Source organism: Humulus lupulus, chromosome 6 (assembly GCF_963169125.1).
Source record: "Humulus lupulus chromosome 6, drHumLupu1.1, whole genome shotgun sequence".
In the NCBI taxonomy this organism is placed as follows: domain Eukaryota; kingdom Viridiplantae; phylum Streptophyta; class Magnoliopsida; order Rosales; family Cannabaceae; genus Humulus; species Humulus lupulus.
This window is the reverse complement of record NC_084798.1, coordinates 112,594,349-112,619,793: the sequence shown is the minus strand read 5'-3', so window position 1 is coordinate 112,619,793 and position 25,445 is coordinate 112,594,349. Positions and strand designations below refer to the sequence as shown.

At 35.5% G+C, this 25,445-nt stretch overlaps 1 long non-coding RNA gene across 8 annotated transcripts; it reads right to left on the bottom strand.

Annotated features, from left to right (window-relative positions):
* Positions 1 to 1,949: 1,949 nt before the first annotated feature.
* On the bottom strand, positions 1,950 to 25,445 carry LOC133782444 (uncharacterized). Of its 8 annotated transcripts, none has more exons than XR_009870509.1 (15): positions 24,634 to 25,445; positions 22,717 to 23,085; positions 15,458 to 15,748; positions 10,347 to 10,416; positions 9,733 to 9,975; positions 9,512 to 9,645; positions 8,239 to 8,304; positions 7,649 to 7,750; positions 7,285 to 7,441; positions 6,164 to 6,297; positions 5,584 to 5,639; positions 5,299 to 5,363; positions 4,379 to 4,477; positions 2,549 to 2,713; positions 1,950 to 2,265 (listed from the first exon to the last, which is right to left on the bottom strand). It is a non-coding gene; the product is annotated as an uncharacterized LOC133782444 (long non-coding RNA). The 8 variants fall into 8 exon arrangements; XR_009870511.1 differs by having other exon boundaries at positions 9,512 to 9,584; XR_009870505.1 differs by having other exon boundaries at positions 9,512 to 9,576.

Below are 25,445 nucleotides of genomic sequence, written 5' to 3'. Positions count from 1 at the left end.
CAAGGGACTATACTTACTCCAGTGTCCCTAAAACTCACATGCCTGAAGCATAACGTCTAAAATCTGATTTATCCTCTCACATTGCCTATCTGCCCGAGGATAACATGTATTACTAAATCTCAATCCTATACCCATCGCCCCTTACGAGCCTTTCCAAAACATGGAAATAAATATAGGGTTTCAATCTGGCACTATCGACTTTGGTGCCCCACGGATATGTACAATCTCCTTTCACATATACCAATTCATATTATGATTCTTGCACACAAACAAGAAGTGTACTAATTTAATATATCGAGTCGCAACCTCTCATACCAAAATCATTTTACCCGAAATCCAAGGCAATCTATCCATAAGGTCCATAATTATATCCACCCATATTAACTCTAGAATATCCTATAATCATAATACCCTGTTGGCCTCTGGTACTCAGCCCTTACGTGCTGAAAGGTTAGGCACTTAGCAACCAGTATACATATTTCAGGTCTTGATACCCACTCGTAACTCCTGGATATAATGAGCATGGAGTGGTATGAAATTCATCCAGAATTTCAATCTTTATGCTAGCATCCCTTGGAACATGTATCCGGTTCTCATTTCTCAACCTATTTATGTTAAGATAGTAAGGTCCTTCACCACTCATATAAGATTCTCTTTCTGTATCTTACTTTTTATAAAGTTATACTTTCCGATTATCAAACACAAATCCCATGCCAACTCTAATCGTTTCCTCAACTGACTTTGCTATAGTCTATTTCGAATCATATACTTGGTTTGGACCTTTCCAACTCAAGGCATCTGCCTCCACGTTAGTTTTCCTTGTATAATAAAGGATTTTACCATTACACTGTGTATTTGAAATGGTACAATACTTGCTAATCAAATCATTTAAATAAAAATGTGTTCCTAAGGTCAACCATCAGGTTAGGGTTAAAAGATTTTGAGCATAAACGGTTAATTTTCATTAAAAATGGACGTTTAATACATGGGATGCCAACAAAAAAACAGGGTATAAGTGATAATTTACAACTCTTAAAAGTTTTATACATCAAAAAGCCACTCTAATGGAAAAATACAAATTTTAAGGCTCTGTCCCTGTACTTTCCCTCGACCATGATGGACGAGTAGCTGACAATGTACACCTCGCCCCCAGAGCTCTCCAACTCATGGCTGGTCAATCTTCCATTTGCCTTTACCTGCACCACGTAGCACCCATGAGCCAAGGCCCAACAAGAAAACCATAACAACAAGCACATAAAACAACAGTTAAATATATTCGATTTTAACTCAAGCAGTTCAATCGGTTAACATAATTCAAATATAAGACCAAACATTGGTAAACACTTCATATAAAATACATATCAAGGCTAATTACGCAAATGCTTAGGGTTGGCACGCTTAGGCCGAGCCCTTTATTTATCTGGCTGACCCCGGCTCGCTTAGGCTGAGCTGTGTTCAGTACGCTTATTGTTAGCCCCGACACCCACTACAAGAAAAAACAATATTCATAACACTTAAAAACTGCTAACCGGGACTATTGATAACACTTCTGAAAATGCTAACATAGCCCCTGTTATTAAAAGTCCAGTGTTTTCTATAACAGTATTTGAATGTTATGTTCGGTGTTATCTTAAACTATTCAATAACACATTTTTAGGTGCTATAATATTCAAATAATAACATTTAGATAAAGTTTTTAGTTATAAATTTGAAGTTTAATCTTATACTTTTTTCATAACACTTTTCAACTGTTACATTTGATTATTTTGATAACATTTTTAGTTTGTTATATTATATAAATCATAGCAATTTGTTACGCTTATAATATGTTTCTAAATCATAACATATTAAGGTTTTTTATTATGATGAGTACTTATAAGTTTTTTTTTAATTAAAAGATTTTCATTATTGTATTTTGATAAAAAAAATCAAAATTAATCATAAAATGTAATTCTCAATATATTGATAAACCATAAGTATTACATTAAACAATAACTAATTCAAACTATGAATGTGTCTATTTCATGAAATCTTAGTTCTAACTTAAGTTTGAAAGCTTAACATAATAAAGTTTCTTGAACATTTTTTACTTCAAAAATGAAAAACAAAAACATTAGAAGATACACAAAAGTAAATCATGCATGAAACTTGCTCCATCCTTCAATTCATCATCCTTTGTGCACTTGTCTAGAAGACAAAATTCTCACATTCTATGATATCCCTTTGGGTCTGGTTGACATGACAAGTCCTGGAAGTGATCTGAACCTAAAACAGCACATATGGACATTAGACACATATTATTTCCCTTAAAACCAAATAGATTATTACATAAATATGCATGAACATCAGATAAGATGAACCTCATACCACTAGCTATTTTGCACAGCTTAATGATTATATGTGCTAAAGACAAAAAAAAATGGAGATGCTTAAAAATTAACAAAGACCTGTAAAAGATTTCATTAACCCACTTGGAATCCAAACTAACATGTATTTAGCCCAGGTAATGAATGAATGCTATACTATAATTTTTACAGACTTATAATACCTCACCAACATTCATTGCTTCATCTGTTAATGCAGCCACTCTAAACACAACTCCTAACAAACCCTCAACAGCCAGAGTTATTGCATGAGCTTCACTAGCAACTAAGACTGTAACAAAACCATGGACAAGGCAAGCCAAGATGACAACCCAAGCAGTAACAAGTTCCTGAAATGCCAGAAAATAAACTAGCAAAGAAATATCAAAATATAAATAAGCATGATAGAAAACAAAATGAAGATTCAAACAAAGCTTGGGAACATCTGCAAGATGAAAACTAAAATAAATAAATAATATAACAAGTGAATGAAAATCCAATCCCATAACTAACATATAAATTATAACTTACCAAAGCTATAAATAAGAAAAGAGAATACAGTGCAAATAAAATCAAACTTGTCAAACAACTTGCTGCCATTAAGACATTATAGTTTTTCAGACAGTAGGGAGCAATGAAGACATAAAGTGTTTCATAACTTTCTTCATAAAGCAAGGCAAAGGCTTGATACATTACAAACATAATCAAGCAAAGCTTTTTTTTTTTTTCAAATAATAAAAAAAACAGCTATATGTCCTTTACTGATATTAAAACAATGAAATACAAATCAATGCAACTTAATCTTAACTAGAGTTTATAAGAGCAAGCATATTCCTACTGAATTCTCAATAACTTAGTAATATAATCAGAATTTGGTATTATTCCATTGTATGCACTACTAGGAAACAAGATCTTCATCATATTAAGTCACACAATAGCCAACACATATATTAACATCAAAATAAAATAATTATAATAAAATCAATGATATTACCTCAAGATCTTAATCATATTAAGTCACACAATAGCAGAGTTAAAAGAGCTTACCCCACAGCTCAACAACATTTTCCAATTTCTAAAAACAAAATCTGAAATAGAATTGAATAGAATCTAAAATAGAAAGATTCAGATTTTACCCAAAGTTGCAGAAAAAAAAAAAAGATAAGAGACTTGGATTTCTAAGAGAAAAATCTAAAATGACAGAGAGTAATCTATATTCATAATTCTACTTTGGTTAGGAGTGCCCAGCAAGAGTAATAGTTGCATACTTAATTGCTACATTGTACCTACAGGGATGAAATGATAAAAGAAAAATTATGCCAGGCATAAAGAGTATAAGCAAGGGAAAATGATTTCACAGCACAATAAGATTAAAACAAGAGGAATTATGTATATGTATAGGACAGTGGTGATGAATGAGAGAGAAAGTACGAGTGCTGGGGCATTGTAACTAACTAATGGGAAAGTTTTGGTTTTATTTTGAAGCAGTGGATTACCAATCACTGTAAAAATAATCATCTAGTTGTTTTTTATGCCCTGTTTTCTTAATTTTTTTTCTATTTCTATTGTTGCTCTTTGCAACTACTTAGAAAATAATTCCCTTATATTGCTCTCTAAACAAGTTCAGAATAAAGGAAAAGCTAGAAGGAATCAAATAACTCAAGAAAATAAAAGGCCAAACAAGAAACTAGAATACACTCAAGCCATATATTATAACAACTCAATGACTAAGAAAAAAAATAAAATAACTCAAAAAATATACCAATACAGAGAAATAAACAAGAGATAACCACTATAAATTCCAGCTACCTGAGTTAGCAAATAGACATATATACACATTCATCAAATTAAACTACAACAATCATAAAAAGCACAACCTTTTATTTACTCTCTTGCTAACTAAACTATGAAAAAGAAACAACAAGGTTTGTACATGAAACAAAGAAAGTTCAAAGAAAAGTCCAGAAAAAAGAGTTAATAGTATGAATGCAGTCCCAATGGAGTGACTAATAAACCTTTTAATATGTGGACGGAAAGAGAGGCATACTTGGTTTCAAATATGTATCCAAGGAAAAAGAGTCCATTCCAGAGTTGTCATTATTTTGTAGGCAACCCTGTATTAACACAAGTAATTAAGTCAAAAATTTCAACACTCAATAGCTTTGCAAGTTGCAATGGCCACAATTAGCAAAAAATCACTAGTTTCCATATATCTCAAGTTCACATGTTGTGCTTACTTTAAAACTAAGAGAACAAAACTAACAATTGTATTAATGTTAATCAATGCAACTATTTTAATAGCAAAAAATCACTAGTTTCCATCCCGCTTGTTTATGCTAAAATTGGGAGGAGAAGGGAGAAAAAGTATATTCTGTTAAAAAAAAACAGTTTCATAGCTTAAGTTGCTGTTTATTTTCAAATAAATGGAAACTAAAAACAAAAAATAATAACTGGTAAAAAAATATAGCTGAATGGTTATATTTACAGCCTCTAGAGAATCCCTTTATAACCCATTTGAGTATACTAATTTATGATACATAAGGAAAACAAACACCAACGCAAATCCCTAGCAAAGAATGCAAAAATTACATTATTAATTGAGGCCATCAGAACTCCAGTTGTAACATGGTAATAGTTGACATCCATTGAAATTCAGAAAAGTTTGACAGTTAGTGACATTCAAAAGGCAAAGATAAGTGATGAGCATGGACCGTATCAAATTAAAGGTTCAAGTTCATTTTTCTATTTTGAATTATGATAATATGGAACGTAGCTTCTACAATTCAAACTATGGTGCCAAATTATTTAAAGAACCACATGTATCGGCCACTTAAAAAAAAATCTGCATTAACAAAATTGGTCTTTTCCTAATTCAAATCCCAAGTTATTGTACCACCTGTTTATTATTATTATTATTGTTGTTGAATGAACATACCTCATCACTCTTTGTAGAACGAGATGGAGGGACTGGAACAGGAATCTTGGGTGGTGGATGACTACCTGCAAGGACAGCTACAGAGCTCAAAAAAAAACTTGGGACTTTTTTTTTTCGAGGATTCACAGGATACAAATTATTTTTGGGGGCAAGATAAATATATAAAATTGTGTGTGTGTGTGTGTATGGGATTTAAATTGATTCTGATAAAAAAAAAATACACACATACAAGTTGCACACACATCTATAAGTTTATATAGATGAAAATAAATTAGCATAATCTACCCGTTAATCATTAGGACAACTCTGTTTCCTCTCGTAATTGGAACATAGTTGGTCTCCTGCAAACAGCAATATTTGGACAATGTGAGATTGGATAATTTGTAAGATGAAATTCAAAATGTTTTCACTATAAGCTCAGCAATGCCTAAAAAAAATAGAGGGTGTAACATTACCCACCATAAATTTTTTTTGCTCTTTTTCTAAATAACAAAGCTAAATATGTTAGTAGAATATAGAGAATGGAACACAGGAACTGAAACAAATATGGAATTGAATCCATAATATGTTGCAGATTCCTGTGTCTTTCAATTTCCATTTACCATTACTAAAAAGGCTACCAAACTAACACCCCCTGTAATCTTAGCATCTCCCCTTCCCTCCAAAACCTTTTAAGAAATCAAATACCAAACCCACCTTCTCAACATCAATTTTTATAACAAGTTTCTTTCCATTATTCTATAATCACCTGACACTTCATTATTTTAATGGCTGATAATTGATCACAACCAACTCAATAGTAAATTATTTTAATTAAAAGTGTTAAATAAAAATAAAAACTATATATCAAAGAAACCATTGTTACCTGATCAAATAAAACCCTGTAGGCATTGAGATCGTGATACAATGCACGCCCTTTGCTGCTACAGTACTCCAGAGCTTGTGTCAAATGCAAAGCCACCCTCAATCTCATGGCCCATTTCACTGGTTGAGCATCCCCTATAACAGTGCAATCATAAGAAACAAACTATCCAAAAAAAAATCACAAAATCATTCTTGGCTAAATTCAATTCAATTGAGTCGTGAATGAACATTAGAGGTTTATTTGAGAGAAGAAATATCAATTCATAAGCACTACTTTCCATCAATAGCACTTCCAAAATGATAAACAAGCAAGTACTTGGGCAATCAAGGCAATTAAATACCAATATTATATTTGGAAAGACAACCAAAAAAAAAATTACTTTTTGATTCATAATTGAGTTGCCTAGACATAATTAAGGAATTCATCACAGCACAACATCAATATGAGAAATGAAAAAATAAAATTAGGAATTTTGAAATCTTAAATTTCATGGCAAACAATCAACAATCAATTTCACAAAAAATAAGAATCATCAATTCAGAATTAACAAACAAAACTTAAAAAAATACATGAAAGAAAATACTTGAGAAAAGCTATACAAAATATGCTGTGAAAAATTGGGCCCTCTTAAGAGAAGCTACATAAACATTCAGCACATACATTGAATATAATAACTTCAGCATTGAGCTTAGGAAAGTTGTGTATGTGCATGCAAAAACCAATAAATCACATAAACTCAGACTGCTAGATCGTTGTGTAAGTTATTTTAACTAAACAAAAAGACAAAACAAATAAACTTACTGCTAGATCATTTGCAAAAATCAAATAATGTTTGCATTAGATATCAAAAGGATTTTAGATCAAGGTTATATGTTTGCCAATGTTAAGTCAAATCGTCAGCTGCTTTACTATCTAATAAATCAGGCAAAAGGTCAATACATATACGAAATGATAAGCATTAATCTCTTCTTGTGTAGGGATATATTCTTTAGAGGGATTGTATGACTCTTCGTGACCTAAAAGAGGGGAAATTTTAACAAAAATTTAATAAAGAAAATTATGAAAAAAAGGGCAAAATCCTATGTTGATTTTCATTCCAGAAAACAGGTGATCAGTTGTACCTGGCAATTTCGGCTTCAGCGCAGGAATATAAGATAAATGCCCAGACTTTTCGTTAGAGTTGGATTCATCTCCCCACAAGAGGTAGACAGATGGTTCTTCTTTAGGCTCATCAAATTTAATCAACCCCTTACGAATAGCCCGACAATAGCGAACAACCTGTAGATACAGCAAAAGTGCAAGGCCTGAATAATTAAACTCATGTTTGAAATTCCTTCTATTGTTCTATCTCAGCAACCAGTAGGTGAAATGAAAGCTCAGAATGAAAACATAACATAAACTTCATTCATTACATTAGAGATAAAAGAAAATACTAAAAAATTTACCAACTTCTATATAGAAACAGTGAAGTTGACAAGAGCATACCATTTTATCTTCGCTCTTTGAACGAGTGAAGCATCTCTTGGGTTCAGGTGCATTTGAAAGGGGATGTTTAGCACCATCCCATTTGAACTAGTCAACATAAGGCTGCATTTGAAACACAGATAATTGTATGTGAAAAGAATCTTACAAACAATTGACCAATAAAATGGACAGCTAAATATATACATACCGCTTACATACATCAAATTGCAGTATAAGTTCTCATGTGTGCATGACTTAAGAAATCAGATATTAAATTTTGCAATTTCACAATTACATAATTTAGGCTTTTGTCTTTCAAGTGTATACACAAACTTTTCAAGAAATTCATACAAAAGTTAATCATATACAAAAACTTGTCAAACCTTGTTGGCTGCCATAATAAACATATTAATGAATTGAAAATTTATAATTGTCCTAAATAACTTCTATCTCACACTACAACTTGATTCATTCCAATAATCTCCTTGTAGTCCATAAAAGTGATTTAAATATTAAGATTTCAACTTGCCATTAGTTCTGTACAAAAGTGTTACAATTTTAAGCAGAAAGCACATTACTTTATTTGAGTTCTTGAAAGATAGAAGCCATACCACTCCAGAAAAGATTAAGAAGGCATATATATAACCAACCCAAGCTGGATCGCCTCGTTGCATGGACTGCAGATCGGAACAAGATAAATAGAAAGTCCATGATTCAAATTCAAAAACTACACTCTACAATGCATAAAACAAATTTAATGGTAAAAGTGGATTGAAACAGGTTTCATTTCACATTGAGTTAATTTATTGTTGCTATGTCGAATATATAGCTTCTATAATGAACATACTAAATCTTTCTCGTTATTGCAGTAAAAATGTCAAAAATCATTAGCTTCAGATTCCAACCACAACCTTTTCTCACTGCAAACTTGGGCTAATAACAATGGTATCAGTGCTCAAATCATCTTTAAACCATATGAAGTATTAAGACTTTGGGAAGATTAATAAACAGGGCCAAGTTAGTATATTCTCATCTTTCAAAATTAGAAGCTTCTGATTTTAACATTATTAACACAAAATAAAGATGCCATTTTTTTCTCCTTTTATTATTAACACAAAGTAATTTTGAACTTCGTGCCTATACAAACCAAAATACAGAGAAAATGGGTCAAAGAGGGTTGGTCAACATAGAAGAAATTGGAATATGGAATGTCACAGATCAAATGGGAAATATAACCCTGACAAATTTTCTTTGACAAAGTCCAACGCAACCAAAACTCTCCTGAAAGATAACCCAAAACAATATATTGAAAATAACCAGACTATTATTTCTTTATAACAGAAACAAGTACAAATTGTAACACAAAAAAAAAACCATATAACAGTTAATCATCAAGACCAAAAACAGAGATAACCACAGCTAAGAAAAGAGATTATGCACATCATAGCAGGCAGCAATGGACGAAACTGGTATGGGTGCTCATCACTACTTGAATTAACTTCTTATGAGTGATCAAAGTTCAGTAACTTGTAATTTGAGTTGACAACTCAAGTAGTGTTCAGCATCATATGTTAGTTTATAATTGCTTATTATTATTATGGGCACATGATATACATTGACCTAAACTGGTATGGGTAAACTTTGAATTATTGCTGCATGTGAAAAATATTAACAAAAATCATAAACTCTTTGTCAATGTCGAAGGAGAAATAAAGATTACCCTTTTTATTTTGCTATTCTTCAAAGAGGGAAAAGAGTGAGAGAAAGATCAAAAAGAAAAAAAGCATATGCAAAATAATCTAATGAGCCGCAAGTCATCTCTTTTGCCAAACAAATTGAAACAAATAATGAAAAAATCGCTTTCTAAATCAAAGAAAGACTCACCTCAACTACTGCGTGGAAGACATCAGCCCTGAAAAAAATCCCACCGACCCTCCAAGAATGGCGACCTGATTAGCTTGAACAAGTAAAAATCCCATAAAAATTGAAGCTTGGAAAAACCCCCCAGAATCCTTAAACTGAATAAATAAATAATCTCAAATTCAAAGCTCAAATGCTAGGTCTTATCAACTACAATACACAAATTCTTAAAACTTGAGACTCACAGCAAGAAGATGGGATTCTTTAGCGGTTAGCCTCTCCATTTCTTGGGCGTAAGCAGCTGGAGCTCCTCCCTGTACAGCCTGCTGGACCATTGCTCTGCAAGTCAATCTCCGTCGGAGTCGGCGAAACATGGGAAGGGAAGTTGTGGTAGATGAGACGGAGGAAGACAGCCACGCCGTAGACCCAAGAGTCGAGCCTCCCTGTCACACGACCCAAGCCGCAGGCCCCATCACCTTGTTAAACACCTGCAACAAACAGAGAGAAAGAAAGAAAGAATGAACGAGTGAGAGAGAGAGAGAGAGTTACTGAGTGTGAGAGAGAAACAGAGGAGGCGTGTAGAGTAATTAGGGATTCAACTTAGAGATTGCTTTTGTGTTTCATTTGGCGCCTGTGTATTTCATTTACCGCCCATTTTCCGTCTTTTTCTATTACCATGCGACAATAACACTTAATAAAATATGCTATATTTTAATGTAATATATGGGCATAATTGTTGTAGTGACCCTTAGGTCGTTCATTCTCAGATGTCATATCAATAGTATAATCACACAATACATGTATTCAATTATTGGGAACCACAGTCCCATTCACAACTACAAGGGTGCAGTCTTCTTACCTCGAATCCCGAGCGAAGAACACAAAATGGTCTCGAGCACGATCCTCAGTCCCGAGCTTAGGCGATAAACCTAGTCACAGCATCAATGGGAATCATCAATTCTAAATCCAAGTAAATACTTAGAAAATAATAGCTAGCCTCCGGGACCTCGATTTCTACTAAACCGGGTGATAGAAATCGTCCCAAGCGCTTAGGTTTGAATCCCTTGACCTCCTCAAGCCTTAAACCCCATTTTCCCTTAATTCCCCATTTAGGGCCGCGACTTGCCCTTGAGGGTCGTGGCCCACCCCTTAGACAGAGGCTCAATCCTCACTGATGGGGGGACACGAGCCACGACATGCCCTCCTCCGATTCGCGATGCGCCTGACGAATAGAGGCTCCCAGCCTAAAAAATTCAAGTGGGTTGCGACGCCTAAAGAACAGGGCCGTGACCTGAACCCCTAAACCCAGAAAAATTACCTCTTCTCAACATTTTCCTATGAGTCCAACCCCAAAATTTCATCTCAATCTAGCAACCAAACAAGAATTTAAGCCCAGAATTCCTACCCTTTTAGCCTAAACATTATATCTAGCCTATAAACAATTCCTACTCCCCCTAAGCACCTAAAATCAGCTTAGAAAACCAAAACTCATGAAAATTCTTACTTCTAACAACAACACAACTGAATTCAATTCTAACAAACCTAAATTCCAGCAGACAAAACTAGAATTCTTACCTCAAGTATAGCTTGATCCTCAGAGTTCTTCTTTGGCTAATTCTAGCTCTAACTCCCCCTGGTTTCCAGCCCAAATCCAGCTCAATTTCCTGACCTTTCTCTTTTAAACTTCTAAGTTTCCCCTTAGTTCTAGAGAGAGGAAGAGAAAACCGTATATATGAGAGTGTGAGAGAGACAAAGTGAATTCCTTCTTATTCTGGAAGTTTCCTAAAACCTTAGCTTCCCATACACCTTAGCCAAAAGACCAAAATACCCCCCAAAACATCCCAGCCCTCTAATTGTCTCTAGGGGTAAAATAGTAATTTCCTGATTCCCGCTAATCCTCAAATGTTCCTACCATTTACCAATTAATCCTATCGTGTCCAAATAATTACCAAATACTTCATTATTCAATAAATCCCATAATATTCTCTAAATTCCCAAAATACCCTAGGCTTCCCCCTGAGTCGGGTATTAAACTCCGTTGTGACCATTTCGATAATCCGCTCACTAGAACCGTCTCAAGCCATGTACTGTAAATATATCCACATAATGTGGTCTCAATCATTTATCACATAAAATCACATTTATGCCCTCAACGGGCCAAAATTATAAATATGCCCTTATAAGCTATAAAGGGCCCACATGCATATCTAATACTCATAAACATGCATATCACATATTCATATAATCATATTAATCATGCATGTTACATAGTCACGACACACTAATAAACACACATATAAACCAATCATGCCCTCCCAGCACGCTAATAAGGGCACTAAGCCCTATTCGTAATTTTGGGTCGTTACAACTATCCCTCCTACTAAGAATTTTGTTCTCAAAATTTACCTGAATAACTTGGGATATTGATCCCGCATAGCTGACTCAAGCTCCTAGGTCACTTCCTCGACCTTGCTATTCCTCCATAACACTTTGACTAGAGGAATCATCTTGATCCGTAGAACCTTGTCTTTCCTGTCTAGGACGTGAACTGGTCATTCCTCATATGAAAAATCTATTTGCAACTCCAAGTCCTCATACTTCAGCACATGAGTCGTATCTGAGATGTATTTATGAATCATAGAAATAAGGAATACGTCGTGAACCCCTATTAATGATGGTGGTAGTGCCAATCTGTAGGCCACCAGCCCGATCCTCTCTAGGATCTCAAAAGGTTCTATGAATCTAGGGCTCAATTTGTCATTTTTCCCAAACCTTCTTACCCCTCGTAGTGGTGAGACTCGTAGAAACACATAGTCCCTTACCTGGAACTCCACGTCCCTACTCTTAGGATCAGCATAGCTTTTCTATCTGCTCTGCGAAGGAGCATTCGAGCTCGGGTCTTCTCGATAACCTCATTAGTCTTTTGAACCATCTATGGTCCCAAATACTTCCTCTCACCCATCTCATCCCAATGAGTGGGCGATCTACACCTTCTTCCATATAACATCTCGTATGGAGCTACTCCAATCGTTGATTGATAACTATTGTTGTAAGAAGATTCAATCAACGGAAGGTACTTACTCCAAGACCCCTCAAAGTCCAATACACATGCCCTAAGCATGTCTTCTATTACCTGAATTGTCCTCTCAAACTGTCCATCTGTCTGGGGATGAAAGGTTATACTGAACTTCAACTGAGTCCCCATAGCCTTCTGCAAACCACCCCAAAACTTGGAGGTGAATATGGGATCCCGGTCTAAAACAATAGACTTGGGAACCCCATGGAGACGTACAATCTCCCTCACGTATAACTCCGCGTACTGATCCATAGTATAGGTCGTCCTCATTGGAAGAAAATGAGCTAACTTGGTGTATCCATCTACTATCACCCACACAGAGTCATGCGGCCACACTGTCCTGGGTAAACCTCCCACAAAATCCATAGTAATGTCTTTCCACTTCCATTTAGGAATACCCAGAGGCTGTAGCAACCCCACTGGTCGCTGATGCTCTGCCTTCACCTACTGACAGGTTAAACACTTGGCCACATACTCGAATACGTCCTTTTTCATCCCAGGCCACCAATATAATATCCATAGATCCTGATACATCTTCATGGTGCCTAGATGGAGTGAGTACGGTGTAGTATGAGATTCATCCAGTATCTCTCGTCTAATATCCATATATGTCGGGACACAAATCTGATTCCTATATCGTAACAACCCAGTCTCTAAAATGGAATAGTCCTTAGCCACTCCAGCTAGGACATTCCCTCTAACCTCCTGCAACTGTGCATCCTCCACCTGACCCTCTCTTATCCTCTCTAGAAGGGTCGATTGTAAGGTGATATTGGCCAACCGGCCCACAACCAGTTCTATCCTCGCTCTAGTCATCTCTTCTACCAACTACTTTGATATCTATGCAGAGCTAAATAACTATCCTGGGCCCTCCGACTCAATGCATCTGCCACTACATTGGTTTTCCCTATGTGGTAAAGGATATCACAATCATAGTCCTTTACCAACTCCAATCAACGTCTCTGCCTCATATTCATGTCCTTCTTGGTGAAGAAATACTTCACGCTCTTATAATCGGTGTGTTGGTTTTAATAGATCAAATCAGAGATTGTACGCAGCGGAACAACAATCAAAATTGTTAGTTTAACCCCACAAGATTTCTAGATCTACTTCTTCACATACATACATATATTGAATTAATCTTAGAGAATTTATAAGACGTTCTTATCTTTATTGTTTAAAACTTAAAATAACTCATTATTTTCTCTTTTAAACATTAAAGTACTGCTTAGTTTGGTCAAGTTATGATTATCCACTGCAAAAGCTTAATCATAACTTTGTGAGTGTAACCCATTATTTTGGAGTTCATGACTTAACTTAGGACATGCCGCCTTAGGGTCGGTCAAACCTAAAATACATCATTAGTTCCTATCTTTGTAAGAAATATAACCTTGCTATCGACATGTCTATACACCTTCCTTAGGGGGATGAAAACAAAGTTGTCGCAAGGCGTTATTCATATCTCACGGTGTTATATTAATAATGGAGACCACGAGTTATGTTGAGTTATCAACCCTCTCCCACTCACTATTTTGAAATAAGTGTTTTTAACATAATTAATTCCAAATTAATTATAGATTCTTTAAACTTTATGAACATAATTAAAATTGGTAAGAAAGCAAGTATTAGGTCCATATCCAATTTTAAATTACCAATTATGTTCATCTAAACTTTACTAAAAAATAATTTTAAAATAAAGTTGGTTTAAAGAAATTAAGTCATAAAGACTTAAAAACCGGTGTGATATTTTGCCAAGTTTTCAAAGAATAACACTAAGTAATTTATATGCAATGAGTTTCGCAAAACAACTCAAATAAACATATAGGACAATCCTAATAATCACATTTCTACCAATGAGATGCATGATAATGACTATGTGGGTTTTTTTATGTATGGCACAAAATGCATGAACAACTATCAATCACATGAAAACAATTATTTAAATAAATAAACAATAAATGTTGAACCGGGTGCTTTTGGGTATTTCTAATTTTACAACCACTTTATAAAATTAAAATAAAATAAAATAAAACTGCACTGATCTCCATCAGACTTATTTACTTTACTTTCGGTAGGATATGTGTCGTTGGTCCAGATTAATAATAATAATAATAAAATAATTTTCTAATTATCTTGATTAATTAAAACAAAACTTTTAAATAATCATTATTTTATTTTCCTTCTAATTAAAACAACTTTTAATTAAAAAAGGTTGTTAGGATAAAAAAATTATCTCATTATTTAAATATCAAATTTCTAATAAATAGGATATTTAACATTATAATTTTTTTTTTAAAATAACAGATTAATTTCATAAAAATTAAAAAAATTCTGGACCAGCAAGATGGGGACACGTGGCACCAAAAGGTGCTGTCAGGGCCCACTTGTACGGATCCGTACGGACCTGTCCGTACGACGTCCCCAGCAACGGCTCGGAGGGTGGCCTCAGAGGAACGGTGGCTGAATTTTGAATCCCGAGTTCCATTTTGACTTTGTGTGATTGGAATTACAATTTTATGGTGTCAAAAACCAAATAAAATTACATAAATCCAATGCCCTTTAATGGCTTACACAATGATCTAATCATAAACAAATCCTAACTCAAAAACACCATACAATTAACGATTCAACATTCCTATGCATTCAATCATATTAAGTCATCCATTCATTCATCAAAAATAAATAAATGCATAAAACTAAACCCACACAGATTCAATATATATATATGTGTGTGAAGATGACTCTGATACCATTTGTTTGTTTTAATAGATCAAATCAGAGATTATACGTAGCGGAACAACAATCAAAATTGTTAATTTAACCCCACAATATTTCTAGATCTACTTCTTCACATACATATATATATTGAATCAAAGAGATGAATAGAAAATTACCTCAAGTCCTTCCTTGCTGCTATCTTTTTGTACGGCAAAAATCCTTGAGATCTCACACCAAGATCTTCCAAAATGTTCTCAACACACAAAGAACGACTGTGGGCTCGCTATACAAAACAATAGGCAAAATCTATTTATCAGATGTTCTCAACACATGAGATCTGATAAAGTTTGGACATAAGTTTGTGAAGAGCAGTGACCTATGCTTGTATCACTGTTCTATTTCTCTCAGGGAGATTTCACAATCTGTTTTCTATCACTGAAAAAGTATCGCTCTGAAAAAATGATCTCCTATATTTAATATATTCAATATATTAAAAATAAAATATTAGTTATTTAAAACAATTTAAAAATAACTAATCAGTTATCAGATTTTGTTTAAATAATAATATTTTAATCATATTACAATATCTCATTATTTATTTAATATTTAAATAACTAAAATTGTGGAACAAATAAACTTCTAGAAGCTTCTTGTGTGTGTAGCACAGTGACTGTGCACGGTGCTACACATGTACCACATGCCAAGGAAGGCATGTGATTTTTCCCAATTTTTCTTATTATTTAAATACCACAATTCCCAAAAATAAATTAATTCAAAATTAATTATATTTTTGTTAAATAAAATAATTAATTAATTAATTACACATAATTATACAATAATTATGTTTAGTGTATAGAGAAATATTTTACTTATCAAATAAGTCATTTTGCCCATTTTTGTATTTATCTTTGTCAATGTTTGTTTGAGCCATTTCGGGGAACATGGACCTATAACATTAAGCTCCAATAAATTGAAACTAAATACTTAAACTCTTTAATTATAATAGTTAATTTATTAATTCTGATATTTCTCCACTATAAATTCAGAATTGAACTCTTTATGTTATAAATATACTTTTACATAAATCTTATTTTAAGTTGTCCATTGATATAATTAATTATTTCATAAATTAGAATGGAAGAATTACCATTTTACCTTTCTAATTTACTTCTTATTCCTTAAGTACCATTAATTCACTAGTGAATAATTAATCTATAATCTAATTATAGATTTGAGCTCAAAATCATTCAGTTCTAGAATTAACCCTTAAGGGAACTAATATACGATCTGTTAGGAAAGATTAGATTTCGTATTGTTGATACATGTTCCCAGCCATCCATGATATTAAATCTCCTAAACAAAAGTCATTAGCCTCATTCTATGAAGAGACCTTAACGAATGAATCAAAAGATTTAATAAACATGAACAGGAGTTCATGAACACTCAAGATTTAGGTTGATCTATAAATGATCATCAGTTATGATATGAATTACAAGTCTTTATTATTAAATGGTTTTTGGATAAAGGCTTTTATTCATATCGGTCCATGTCATATATAATCATATTATATAAAGCACCTTTACCAAGATGTCTTACCACATCAATAATCTGAATCTAGATTATTTGTATCAATATGATACTCAGCAAACCGTACTTACAACCCCAATTAAAGAATATCATAACTTCAATTTGTTGTTGTTGAAAATTTTTATTCATTCATGTGATCTTAATTCTCTCGTACTAATACAAGTTCACATCCTCAATAATGAATATGGAATTTTTCTGATATTTACAAAATTATTCAAACAATAATTTAATAATCTAAATATAACAATAATAGACCATTGTATTTATTTATTCATCAAAATAATAAATGTCTTTTACATGCTTTTAGGACATACTCCTAACACGGTGTATATTTCGCACTTCTCCCCATACAGCTAATGTCACCAAACTTTTAGTGTGAATACCACCGTTGAAAACCCTAGATCATGGGTAGGATACCGTTGCTCATACGCCTTCAGCGACCATGACACATAAGCAATAACCTTCTCATTCTGCATCAACACACATCCCAATCTCAATCTCGATGCGTCACAATATACCACAAACTTCCTTCCCTCCGAAGGAAGACTCAACACCAGAGTAGTAATCAGTCGTCGTTTCAATTCGTAGAAGCTATTCTCACGCTTATCTGACCAGACGAACTTCATATTCTTCCATGTTTTTTACCCAAAAACGCCTGCTGATGACGTGGCAAGGATTTCTCACACGTGGTTGACATGTGGCAGAGTCGAAATGAAGAGGTGCTGTTTGATCATCGACCAGCTACCCGTTGCTTCGTCAAACCTCACGATTAGATGTGACCAGACTGGTCGTATGCTTCGGTTTATTTCCTTAAAAGATTGTAATTTTATAATAACTACATTGATTATTTCTTCTTTATTGCCTTGATACACGGATATTAAGGATAATTAAGGCCCATTGGCCCAATGTAACCCCCTTGAGCCTATAAATATTCATGAGAGAGCTCAAGGAAGGGACTTTTGACTTTTGAATCTTTTTTCTGAATACTAAGAGAAAGAGCATATAGTGCAATTATCCTCCAAAAAGTTGTGATTCTCTTAAGGCTTGTGAAACTCAAGAACCCTAGTTCTTTGATCACGGCATTGGGATTCAGTATTAATAATAGCACTAAGTGGAACCACTATAAATCATCTGTGTCTATTCTTTACCATTTGATTCCACTCCTGATTATCATCTAATTTCTTGTCGTATTTCTGACTCTGTGTCGTAGGCCAAATCGAGGGTCAACACATGTCAATTCTGTCATCGGTGCAACAATCTTTGAGAACCTTTCTACGAACTGTCTGTAATATCCCGCTAATCCAAGGAAGCTCCTAACCTCTCAGGTGTTTCTTGGCCTCGGCCAATCTCTCACTGCCTCTACCTTAGCTGGATCCACCATGATCCCATCTTCACCAACAATGTGTCCAAGAAATGTCACTTCTGGTAACCAGAACTCGCACTTCTTAAACTTGTCATATAACTAATGCTCTCTCAATCTCTGCAGTACCTGTCGGAGATGCTGCTCATGCTCTGCCTTTGAACTAGAGTAAACCAAGATGTCTTCGATGAAGACAATCACAAACAGATCCAAAAAGTCCTTGAACACCCTGTTCATCAAGTCCATGAATGCAGTTGGGGCATTGGTCAGACCAAACAATATGACCAAGAATTCATAATGCCTATACCTCGTTCGGAAGGCCGTCTTCGGTATATCCTCTTCCTTGATCCTCAGCTGGTGATAACCAGATCGAAAATCAATCTTTGATAATACCGTCTTTCCCTACAGCTAATCGAACAAGTCATCGATCCTTGGTAAGGGGTATTTTTTCTTGATGGTCAACTTGTTAAACTCCCTATAGTCTATACACATTCTCAGAGTCCTGTCCTTCTTCTTCACAAACAAAACTGGAGCACCCCAAGGCGAGAAGCTAGGCCTGATAAATCCCAAGTCTAGAAGTTCTTGTAACTGAATCTTCAACTCCTTCAGTTTCGCAGGAGCCATCCTATATGGTGCCCTCGACATTGGCTCTGTACCCGACGCTAACTCGATGACGAACTGGATCTCCCTATGCGGCGGCAGTCCTGGTATGTAACGACCCAAATTCGCTAATAAGGCTTAAGGGCCTTGATTAGTGTGCCTGGAGGGCATAATGGGAATTATGTGTGAATTTAATGATTAAGATGCATGATTATGATTTAAAGCATGTTATATGACTATTTGAATATTTGAGATGCATGACTATGTGTATTAGTATGCATGTAGGCCCTAATTAGGCTAGAAGGGCATAATCGTAATTTTGGTCGTTATGGGCATAATTGTATTGATATATGTGATAATTGTCGAGACCACATTATTATGTGGATATATCTGTGATCTGTGACTCGAGACGATCCTAGTGAGCAAAGTAGCGGAAAAGTCATGGCGGGGATTTATACCCGGCTCGGGGTGAGCTTAGGGGTATAAATGGGAATTTAGCGAATATACTGGAGTCTATTTGGACATTGAGGAACATTATTGGTGGTTAATTAGGTATCAGGAATTAAGCGGGAAATATTAGAGACACTCGAGGAGTTAGCGGGAATTGGGTAAAATGACTAAAATGCCCTTAAGTAGACTAAAGGATTAGAAATAAAGGGGAGGGCATTAGGGTCATTTGGCCTGTAAGGAATAGATATGCTGAGGCTTTATGTTAGTGGGAAGTGTAGAGAAATGTAGAAGTTTGAAAAAGAAGGAAAAGAAAGGGAAAAGAAAGGAAGGAAAACAGAGAGAGTTCTCTAGGTCGGTTTACATTTCCTTCACCTGTTTCTTGAGGATTTCTATAGTAGAGCTCAGAGGAGAGCTGGGATAAACTAAGCATCAAGGATTCTAGCTAAGTGTGGGTAATTGGCAGAGGTTTAGCAAGGGTTCATCAACACTTGAGGGAATTCAGGTCTAAGGCTGAGGAGGAGCAAGCCAAGGAAGTCTTGAGGCAACTTGTGGTCGAAATTCCACCAAAGGTGAGCACTAGGGCTCGAGGGGGATCGTGCTCAAGGAGTCGAGGGATCAAAGCTAGTGAATTGAAAGGTAAGAAAACTGCACCCGATTATATGTTTGTGATGGGACTAAGTGCTCCAGAGAATTGCATCATGTCAATGATGGCATAACGCCATGGGACATGTAAAGCGGCCTAAGAGTGCCGTACATAGTATTTGCGCACAGGGCGCGGCTTGGCCACTGGTAGCCAAGAACATTCACTGAGCTCGGCCTAAGCGGGCCGAAGTCAATGGGATAACGGAGGGAGCAGCCTGAGAGCGCTAGCCCTGGTTATCATTTGTGCAGTGATATGTGATATGAATTGATATGCTTAGTATGTTGAATACTTGGTCATGCTGAATGATTACACGTTTGAGAACTTGTGATGCTATGCGAGATATGGATTTGTCTGTTGATTGCTTTTGCTCTGTTGTTGTGTTTTCTTGCTGGGCCTTGGCTCATGGGTGCTACGTGGTGCAGGTAAAGGCAAAGGCAAGCTGGACCAAGCCTGAGATGGAGAGCTCTGAGGTGAAATGTACATAGCCAGCCATTCGATCATCATGGTCGAGGAGTGGATCAGGACAGGGATTACCTAACCGCTTGTTTTGCCTTAGTATGGCTGGTTATTGTATCTGAATCTTATAACTTTTGTAAACGATCTTTAAACTTGTATTTTTGGGATCCCGTGTAAACAAACAATGTTTCTTAATGAAAATGTGGCTTTTGAGACCAAAACATTTTAAACCCTAGTACCTTTATAGTCTCAGTAACACGATTTTGTTAAACTGACTGGGTTAGCAAGTCTGACACTTTATAAACACACAGAGTAACGGTCTTGGCTATCCAGGGCGTTACATGGTAAATCCTTAGGAAACACATCCAAGAACTCACGTACCAATTTGGTTTCCCCCGGCCCTGCTGGCATAACCCTGGTGGTATCCACCACACTAGCTAGAAAAACCTATACAACCTCCCTGTAATAGGTCCTTATCCATCAACGTTGATATCATCGGTATGCGAGGTCCATGCACAGCACCGACGAAAATAAAGGGATCCTCTCCCTCAGGCTCAAAAGTTACCATCTTCTTCCTACAATCTATAGTAGCCCCATATCTGAGCAGCAAATCAATCCCTAAAATCATATCAAAGTTATCCATACCCAACTCGATCAAATCTACTGATAGTTCCTACCATCTACCATCACTGGCAGTGCTCTAATCCATCTCCTAGAAACTACCAGTTCCCCTGTAGGTAGTATAGTCCCAAGCCCCACAGTGTAATACTCACTAGGTCTACACAATCTATCAAATACCTTACTAGAAACAAATGAATGTGTAGCACCATAGTCAATCAATACAGTATATGAAGAGCCAGCCCTAGAAAGCTGACCTGTCACTACCGAGGGACTAGCCTCAGTCTCTGCCTGCGTCAAGGTGAACACCTGAGCTGGAGTCAAGCTGTCCCCCTTCCCTGATTCCTCCTTCTTCGTTGTTGGGCAGTCCTTCTTGAGGTGTCCCACCACCCTGCACAAGTAGCAGGCTTTCGCTCCACATTCACCCAGATGGCGCTTCCTACATCTCGTGCACTCTGGATAACTTTTCCATGTCTCACCGCCTCCCTGGCGGCCACCCTAAGCACCTCGACCCCCCCTATCAGGACAAGCAGTGGTCGAAGTGTTAGAGGCCTTCCTCTTCAAATCACCGGGGCCTCCGCCCGTACCAAACCCTGTGGATGGAGGCACTGCCCTGCGAACATCCTGTCTCGCAGCGTTCTCCCTCCAAATCTTATTTTCTGCCTACTCTGCGGTAAGAGCCTTCTCAACAGCCTAAGCATAAGTCGTCTGCCCAGCTACTGATGTAATCATCACGTCCCGGGCTATCATGACATTAAGTCCCCGAATGAACCTGTCCTATCTGGCCGCATCTGTAGGCACTAAGTCTGATGCAAACTTCACTAGCCTATCAAAGGGCATACTCTGTAACTGACATATTGCCTTGTACCAACCCTGTGAATTCATTCACCTTTGCTGCCTTAATGGCAACATTGTAATACTTCTGGTTGAACAGATCTTTGAGCCCATCCCAACTCAAAGTATAAATATCCCTGGTTTGTGATGCCATCTCCCACCAAATACGGGCATCCTCTCTAAGCATATAGGTGGCACAGGCCACTCTGTCATTACCTTCCACCCTCATAAAATCTAGGATGGAGGTGATCATACTCATCCACTGATCAACCTTCAATGGGTCTGGTCCTCCCTCAAAGGTTGGAGGATGTTGTCTCCTAAATCGTTCATAAAGTGGCTCCCACCTGTTCCCAACCTTAGGTGGTTGTACAACTGGTGCCATAGTAGGTGGCATAATAGGGGCAGCACTCCCTGACGGAGCCTGCTATCTTAAAAGGCAAATCTGCTCTTCTTGACTTTGTAACTGGGCTTGCATATCAGCAAGTATCTTCTGCCAGTTCTTAGGGACTGGCGGAGGGTTCTAGCCCTGATCATCATCTCTAGCCTTAGACCCTGTGCCGACTAGTCGTATTGATTGCCTTGGACGCATAACAATCATGTTTATCTGCAATCAACGACTCGGTAGTCAAGCAATGATGACAGGTTAACAATCTTTCCACAGTCCATCATTGAAACTCAACCAACCATAAGTAATCAAGATGCAAACAATCATTTAAATATCCATTCACATGGAGCAGCATCGCTAATAATCATGCCTCATAATAATCATACAGTAGCCAAGGGCTAGGCCCTATCAATATCTCATGCTCCCTATTAATCATACAATAAAGAATTTATATTTCATCCAAGCATTTAAACATGTAATCACATATATACAGTTACCAAACCTTGAGTCGGGCTTGTCTTTAGCGGCGAGTGTACATGCCCAACCAGTCTTTAGGAACCCTTAAACTTAGACCGCTCTGATACCAAGTTATAAGCCCTGGATAACCAACACCGTTACACTATGTATTTGAATTGATTAGCAAGTCTTGCACTATTTCAAATACACAATGTAACGGTCTTGGTTATCCAAGGCGTTACAGGTAACCAACACTTTAAACTAATTATGCCAATGTATATCTCACGTTTTTCCGTTAGATACTGTCGCCATACCTGAAACACAACCATCATTTATGTCAACTCAATGTCACGTGTAAAAAATATATTTTTTATTCTTTTGACCATCGTCAAGCGTAAGCAATCATCTTCTCAGCCTGCACACGAGCACACCCTAGTCATTATCATGTCGCGCCACCAAGCACTATGAATCACTCTTTTTCAAACAACAAAGACAGTATCCACTGTACCATTCTTGTATATCGGTCCACCATATGATAATACTGATATCATGGCGCGATAATTAATCAATTTCTAACATGCTTTCAAATCCAACCACAAAATAAGAAATAACACTTTTCTAGAAAATAAAAATGTAATTACTTTCAATTCTCTTTCTAGAACACCTAATCACATAAAATCATTGTATTCAAAATTATTAAAAATTTGTTTAATATTCATAGTTATATATACATTAATCATGGCACAGGAAAAGAAAAACCCTTAGATACACATGCTTGCTAATCTCATGAACTTAAAAATAAAATCCAGCATGTCATTCATTTATTTGCTTTTATCTTTTAAGCATATAAATTCACATAAAATCATAGGTTTTCTTAATGAAATGAAATAACAAAATATATGAAAGTAATCCTTTTCATCTTTAGCATATATCATGAAATCATGGCATCAAACTCACTCCTAGTTTACTCATGCTTGCTAAACAAACATATTAACAATAAAATTCTGCAAGTATCATAGAATTATAAAATGACCAATAAAACTTTAATAATATACCAACAATAAATGGATAGGTCTAACATGCTTTCTAACATCTTATGCAAGTCCCTAATGATCCTTAATCTCATTTACGAATTTAGAAAAATATTACACCATGCAATATATCTTAGGTCAAAATACACATAGGACATAACAACCAAGTTTATCGCAAAATCACATCATGCTTCTTTATTCAAGTATCAAGAGAAAATCAATAAAATAAAATAAACAACTGGAACCCATTTTATACCCTTGGGCGAACACCCTATGTATCCAAAAGAAACATGTTGTATTAGTCCACATAAAATAATATCATGAATAGTGAAACAAAACAAAAACTATAACGTGCTTAAATTCTTATTTCAAAATCAAACCATCACACAAACCCTAGACCATAGAACATCAAGGCAGATACCCATAATCACAACAACACAATATCAATTTCAACATCATTGCTAGATTTAAACCCTAGCATGCTTCTAGTATTCTAGCTTTGCATCAACATAATCATGGCATGTCAATCATCTCACTAACATAAAATCAAAGCATCCAAAATCACATGCCTTGGCCGAACCTATCATGCATCATCAACATAGCTTTACATAATTGAGATCTCAAAATAAATTAAAACAAACAACAAAATATCAAGAGCACCAAAATCAAATCATACCCATCTTGAAAGAATTAATCCACAACATTAGCATGTTTTTCTATGAGAACAATTAATCAAGAAAAGAGATAATAACAAAAATTTCATTACTACTTGATGGTGTTCAAGAATATAAAGCAAATAAATCCTTTGGCACCTAGGGATTTCGAAATACACCACCGAATAAAAGAGAAACAAACTTCTTAGAATTGAGAAGGAGATATCTAATCTTAGAAGATCAAAAACCAAAAACCAAACTCAAAATAAGAACACATACCTAGAGATCTTGGAAACCCTTTCCTCTTTTCCTCATTTCCTTCTTTCTTTCTCTCTTTTTCGTGCTCCCTTTTCTATTTTTATCTCCAAATTTTGGCAGCCACACACAAGTATTCTCAAGGCTCACATGTCTTCTATTTACAGTACCCTAGTGACCTAACCCTAAGAAAAAAGCCAAGTGTGAAAAGCTCAAATCTTATCCCACAAATTAAGCTAAATTCCACAATTTTCTCTCTTTACACCTTATCTAAACCTTGTCTAAATATAAACACAACCCAAAAGATAAGTCTTGTCATCTTATCCCAAAAGATGACAACCCATTTCCTTTTTCCTTTTATTTTCTTAAATTAAATGAAATAAAAATAAAACAAGTCCACACACATACACACAATTTCGGCACCCACAAACACACTCTAAATAAATAAAAATGCAACATATTCTAATCGCATAATGTTGTCACACTTAAAAAAAAATGTAACACTAATAATTAAACAAACATCACACAATTATTTCAAAAAATCAATTAAATCCTAATTCACACAAAACAAACATTTCAATTATTTTCTGAAAATTAAACAATTAACTAAAACATAATAATTAAATAAATAAAATAAAAAAATAATTTGGATCACTACAGAAATTAGTAATGTTCTAAACCCAAAAATACCAAACTTAAAACTAAAACCCAAAATAGAAAGAAAAAAAAAACTAATACCCAAAGCTGTTCTAGCCTCCAAAATAGGGGAACAAAGCACAATGAAGAAGAAGGTTACACAAAAGAACAAGATTTGAGAACGTCGCACCATCACCCAA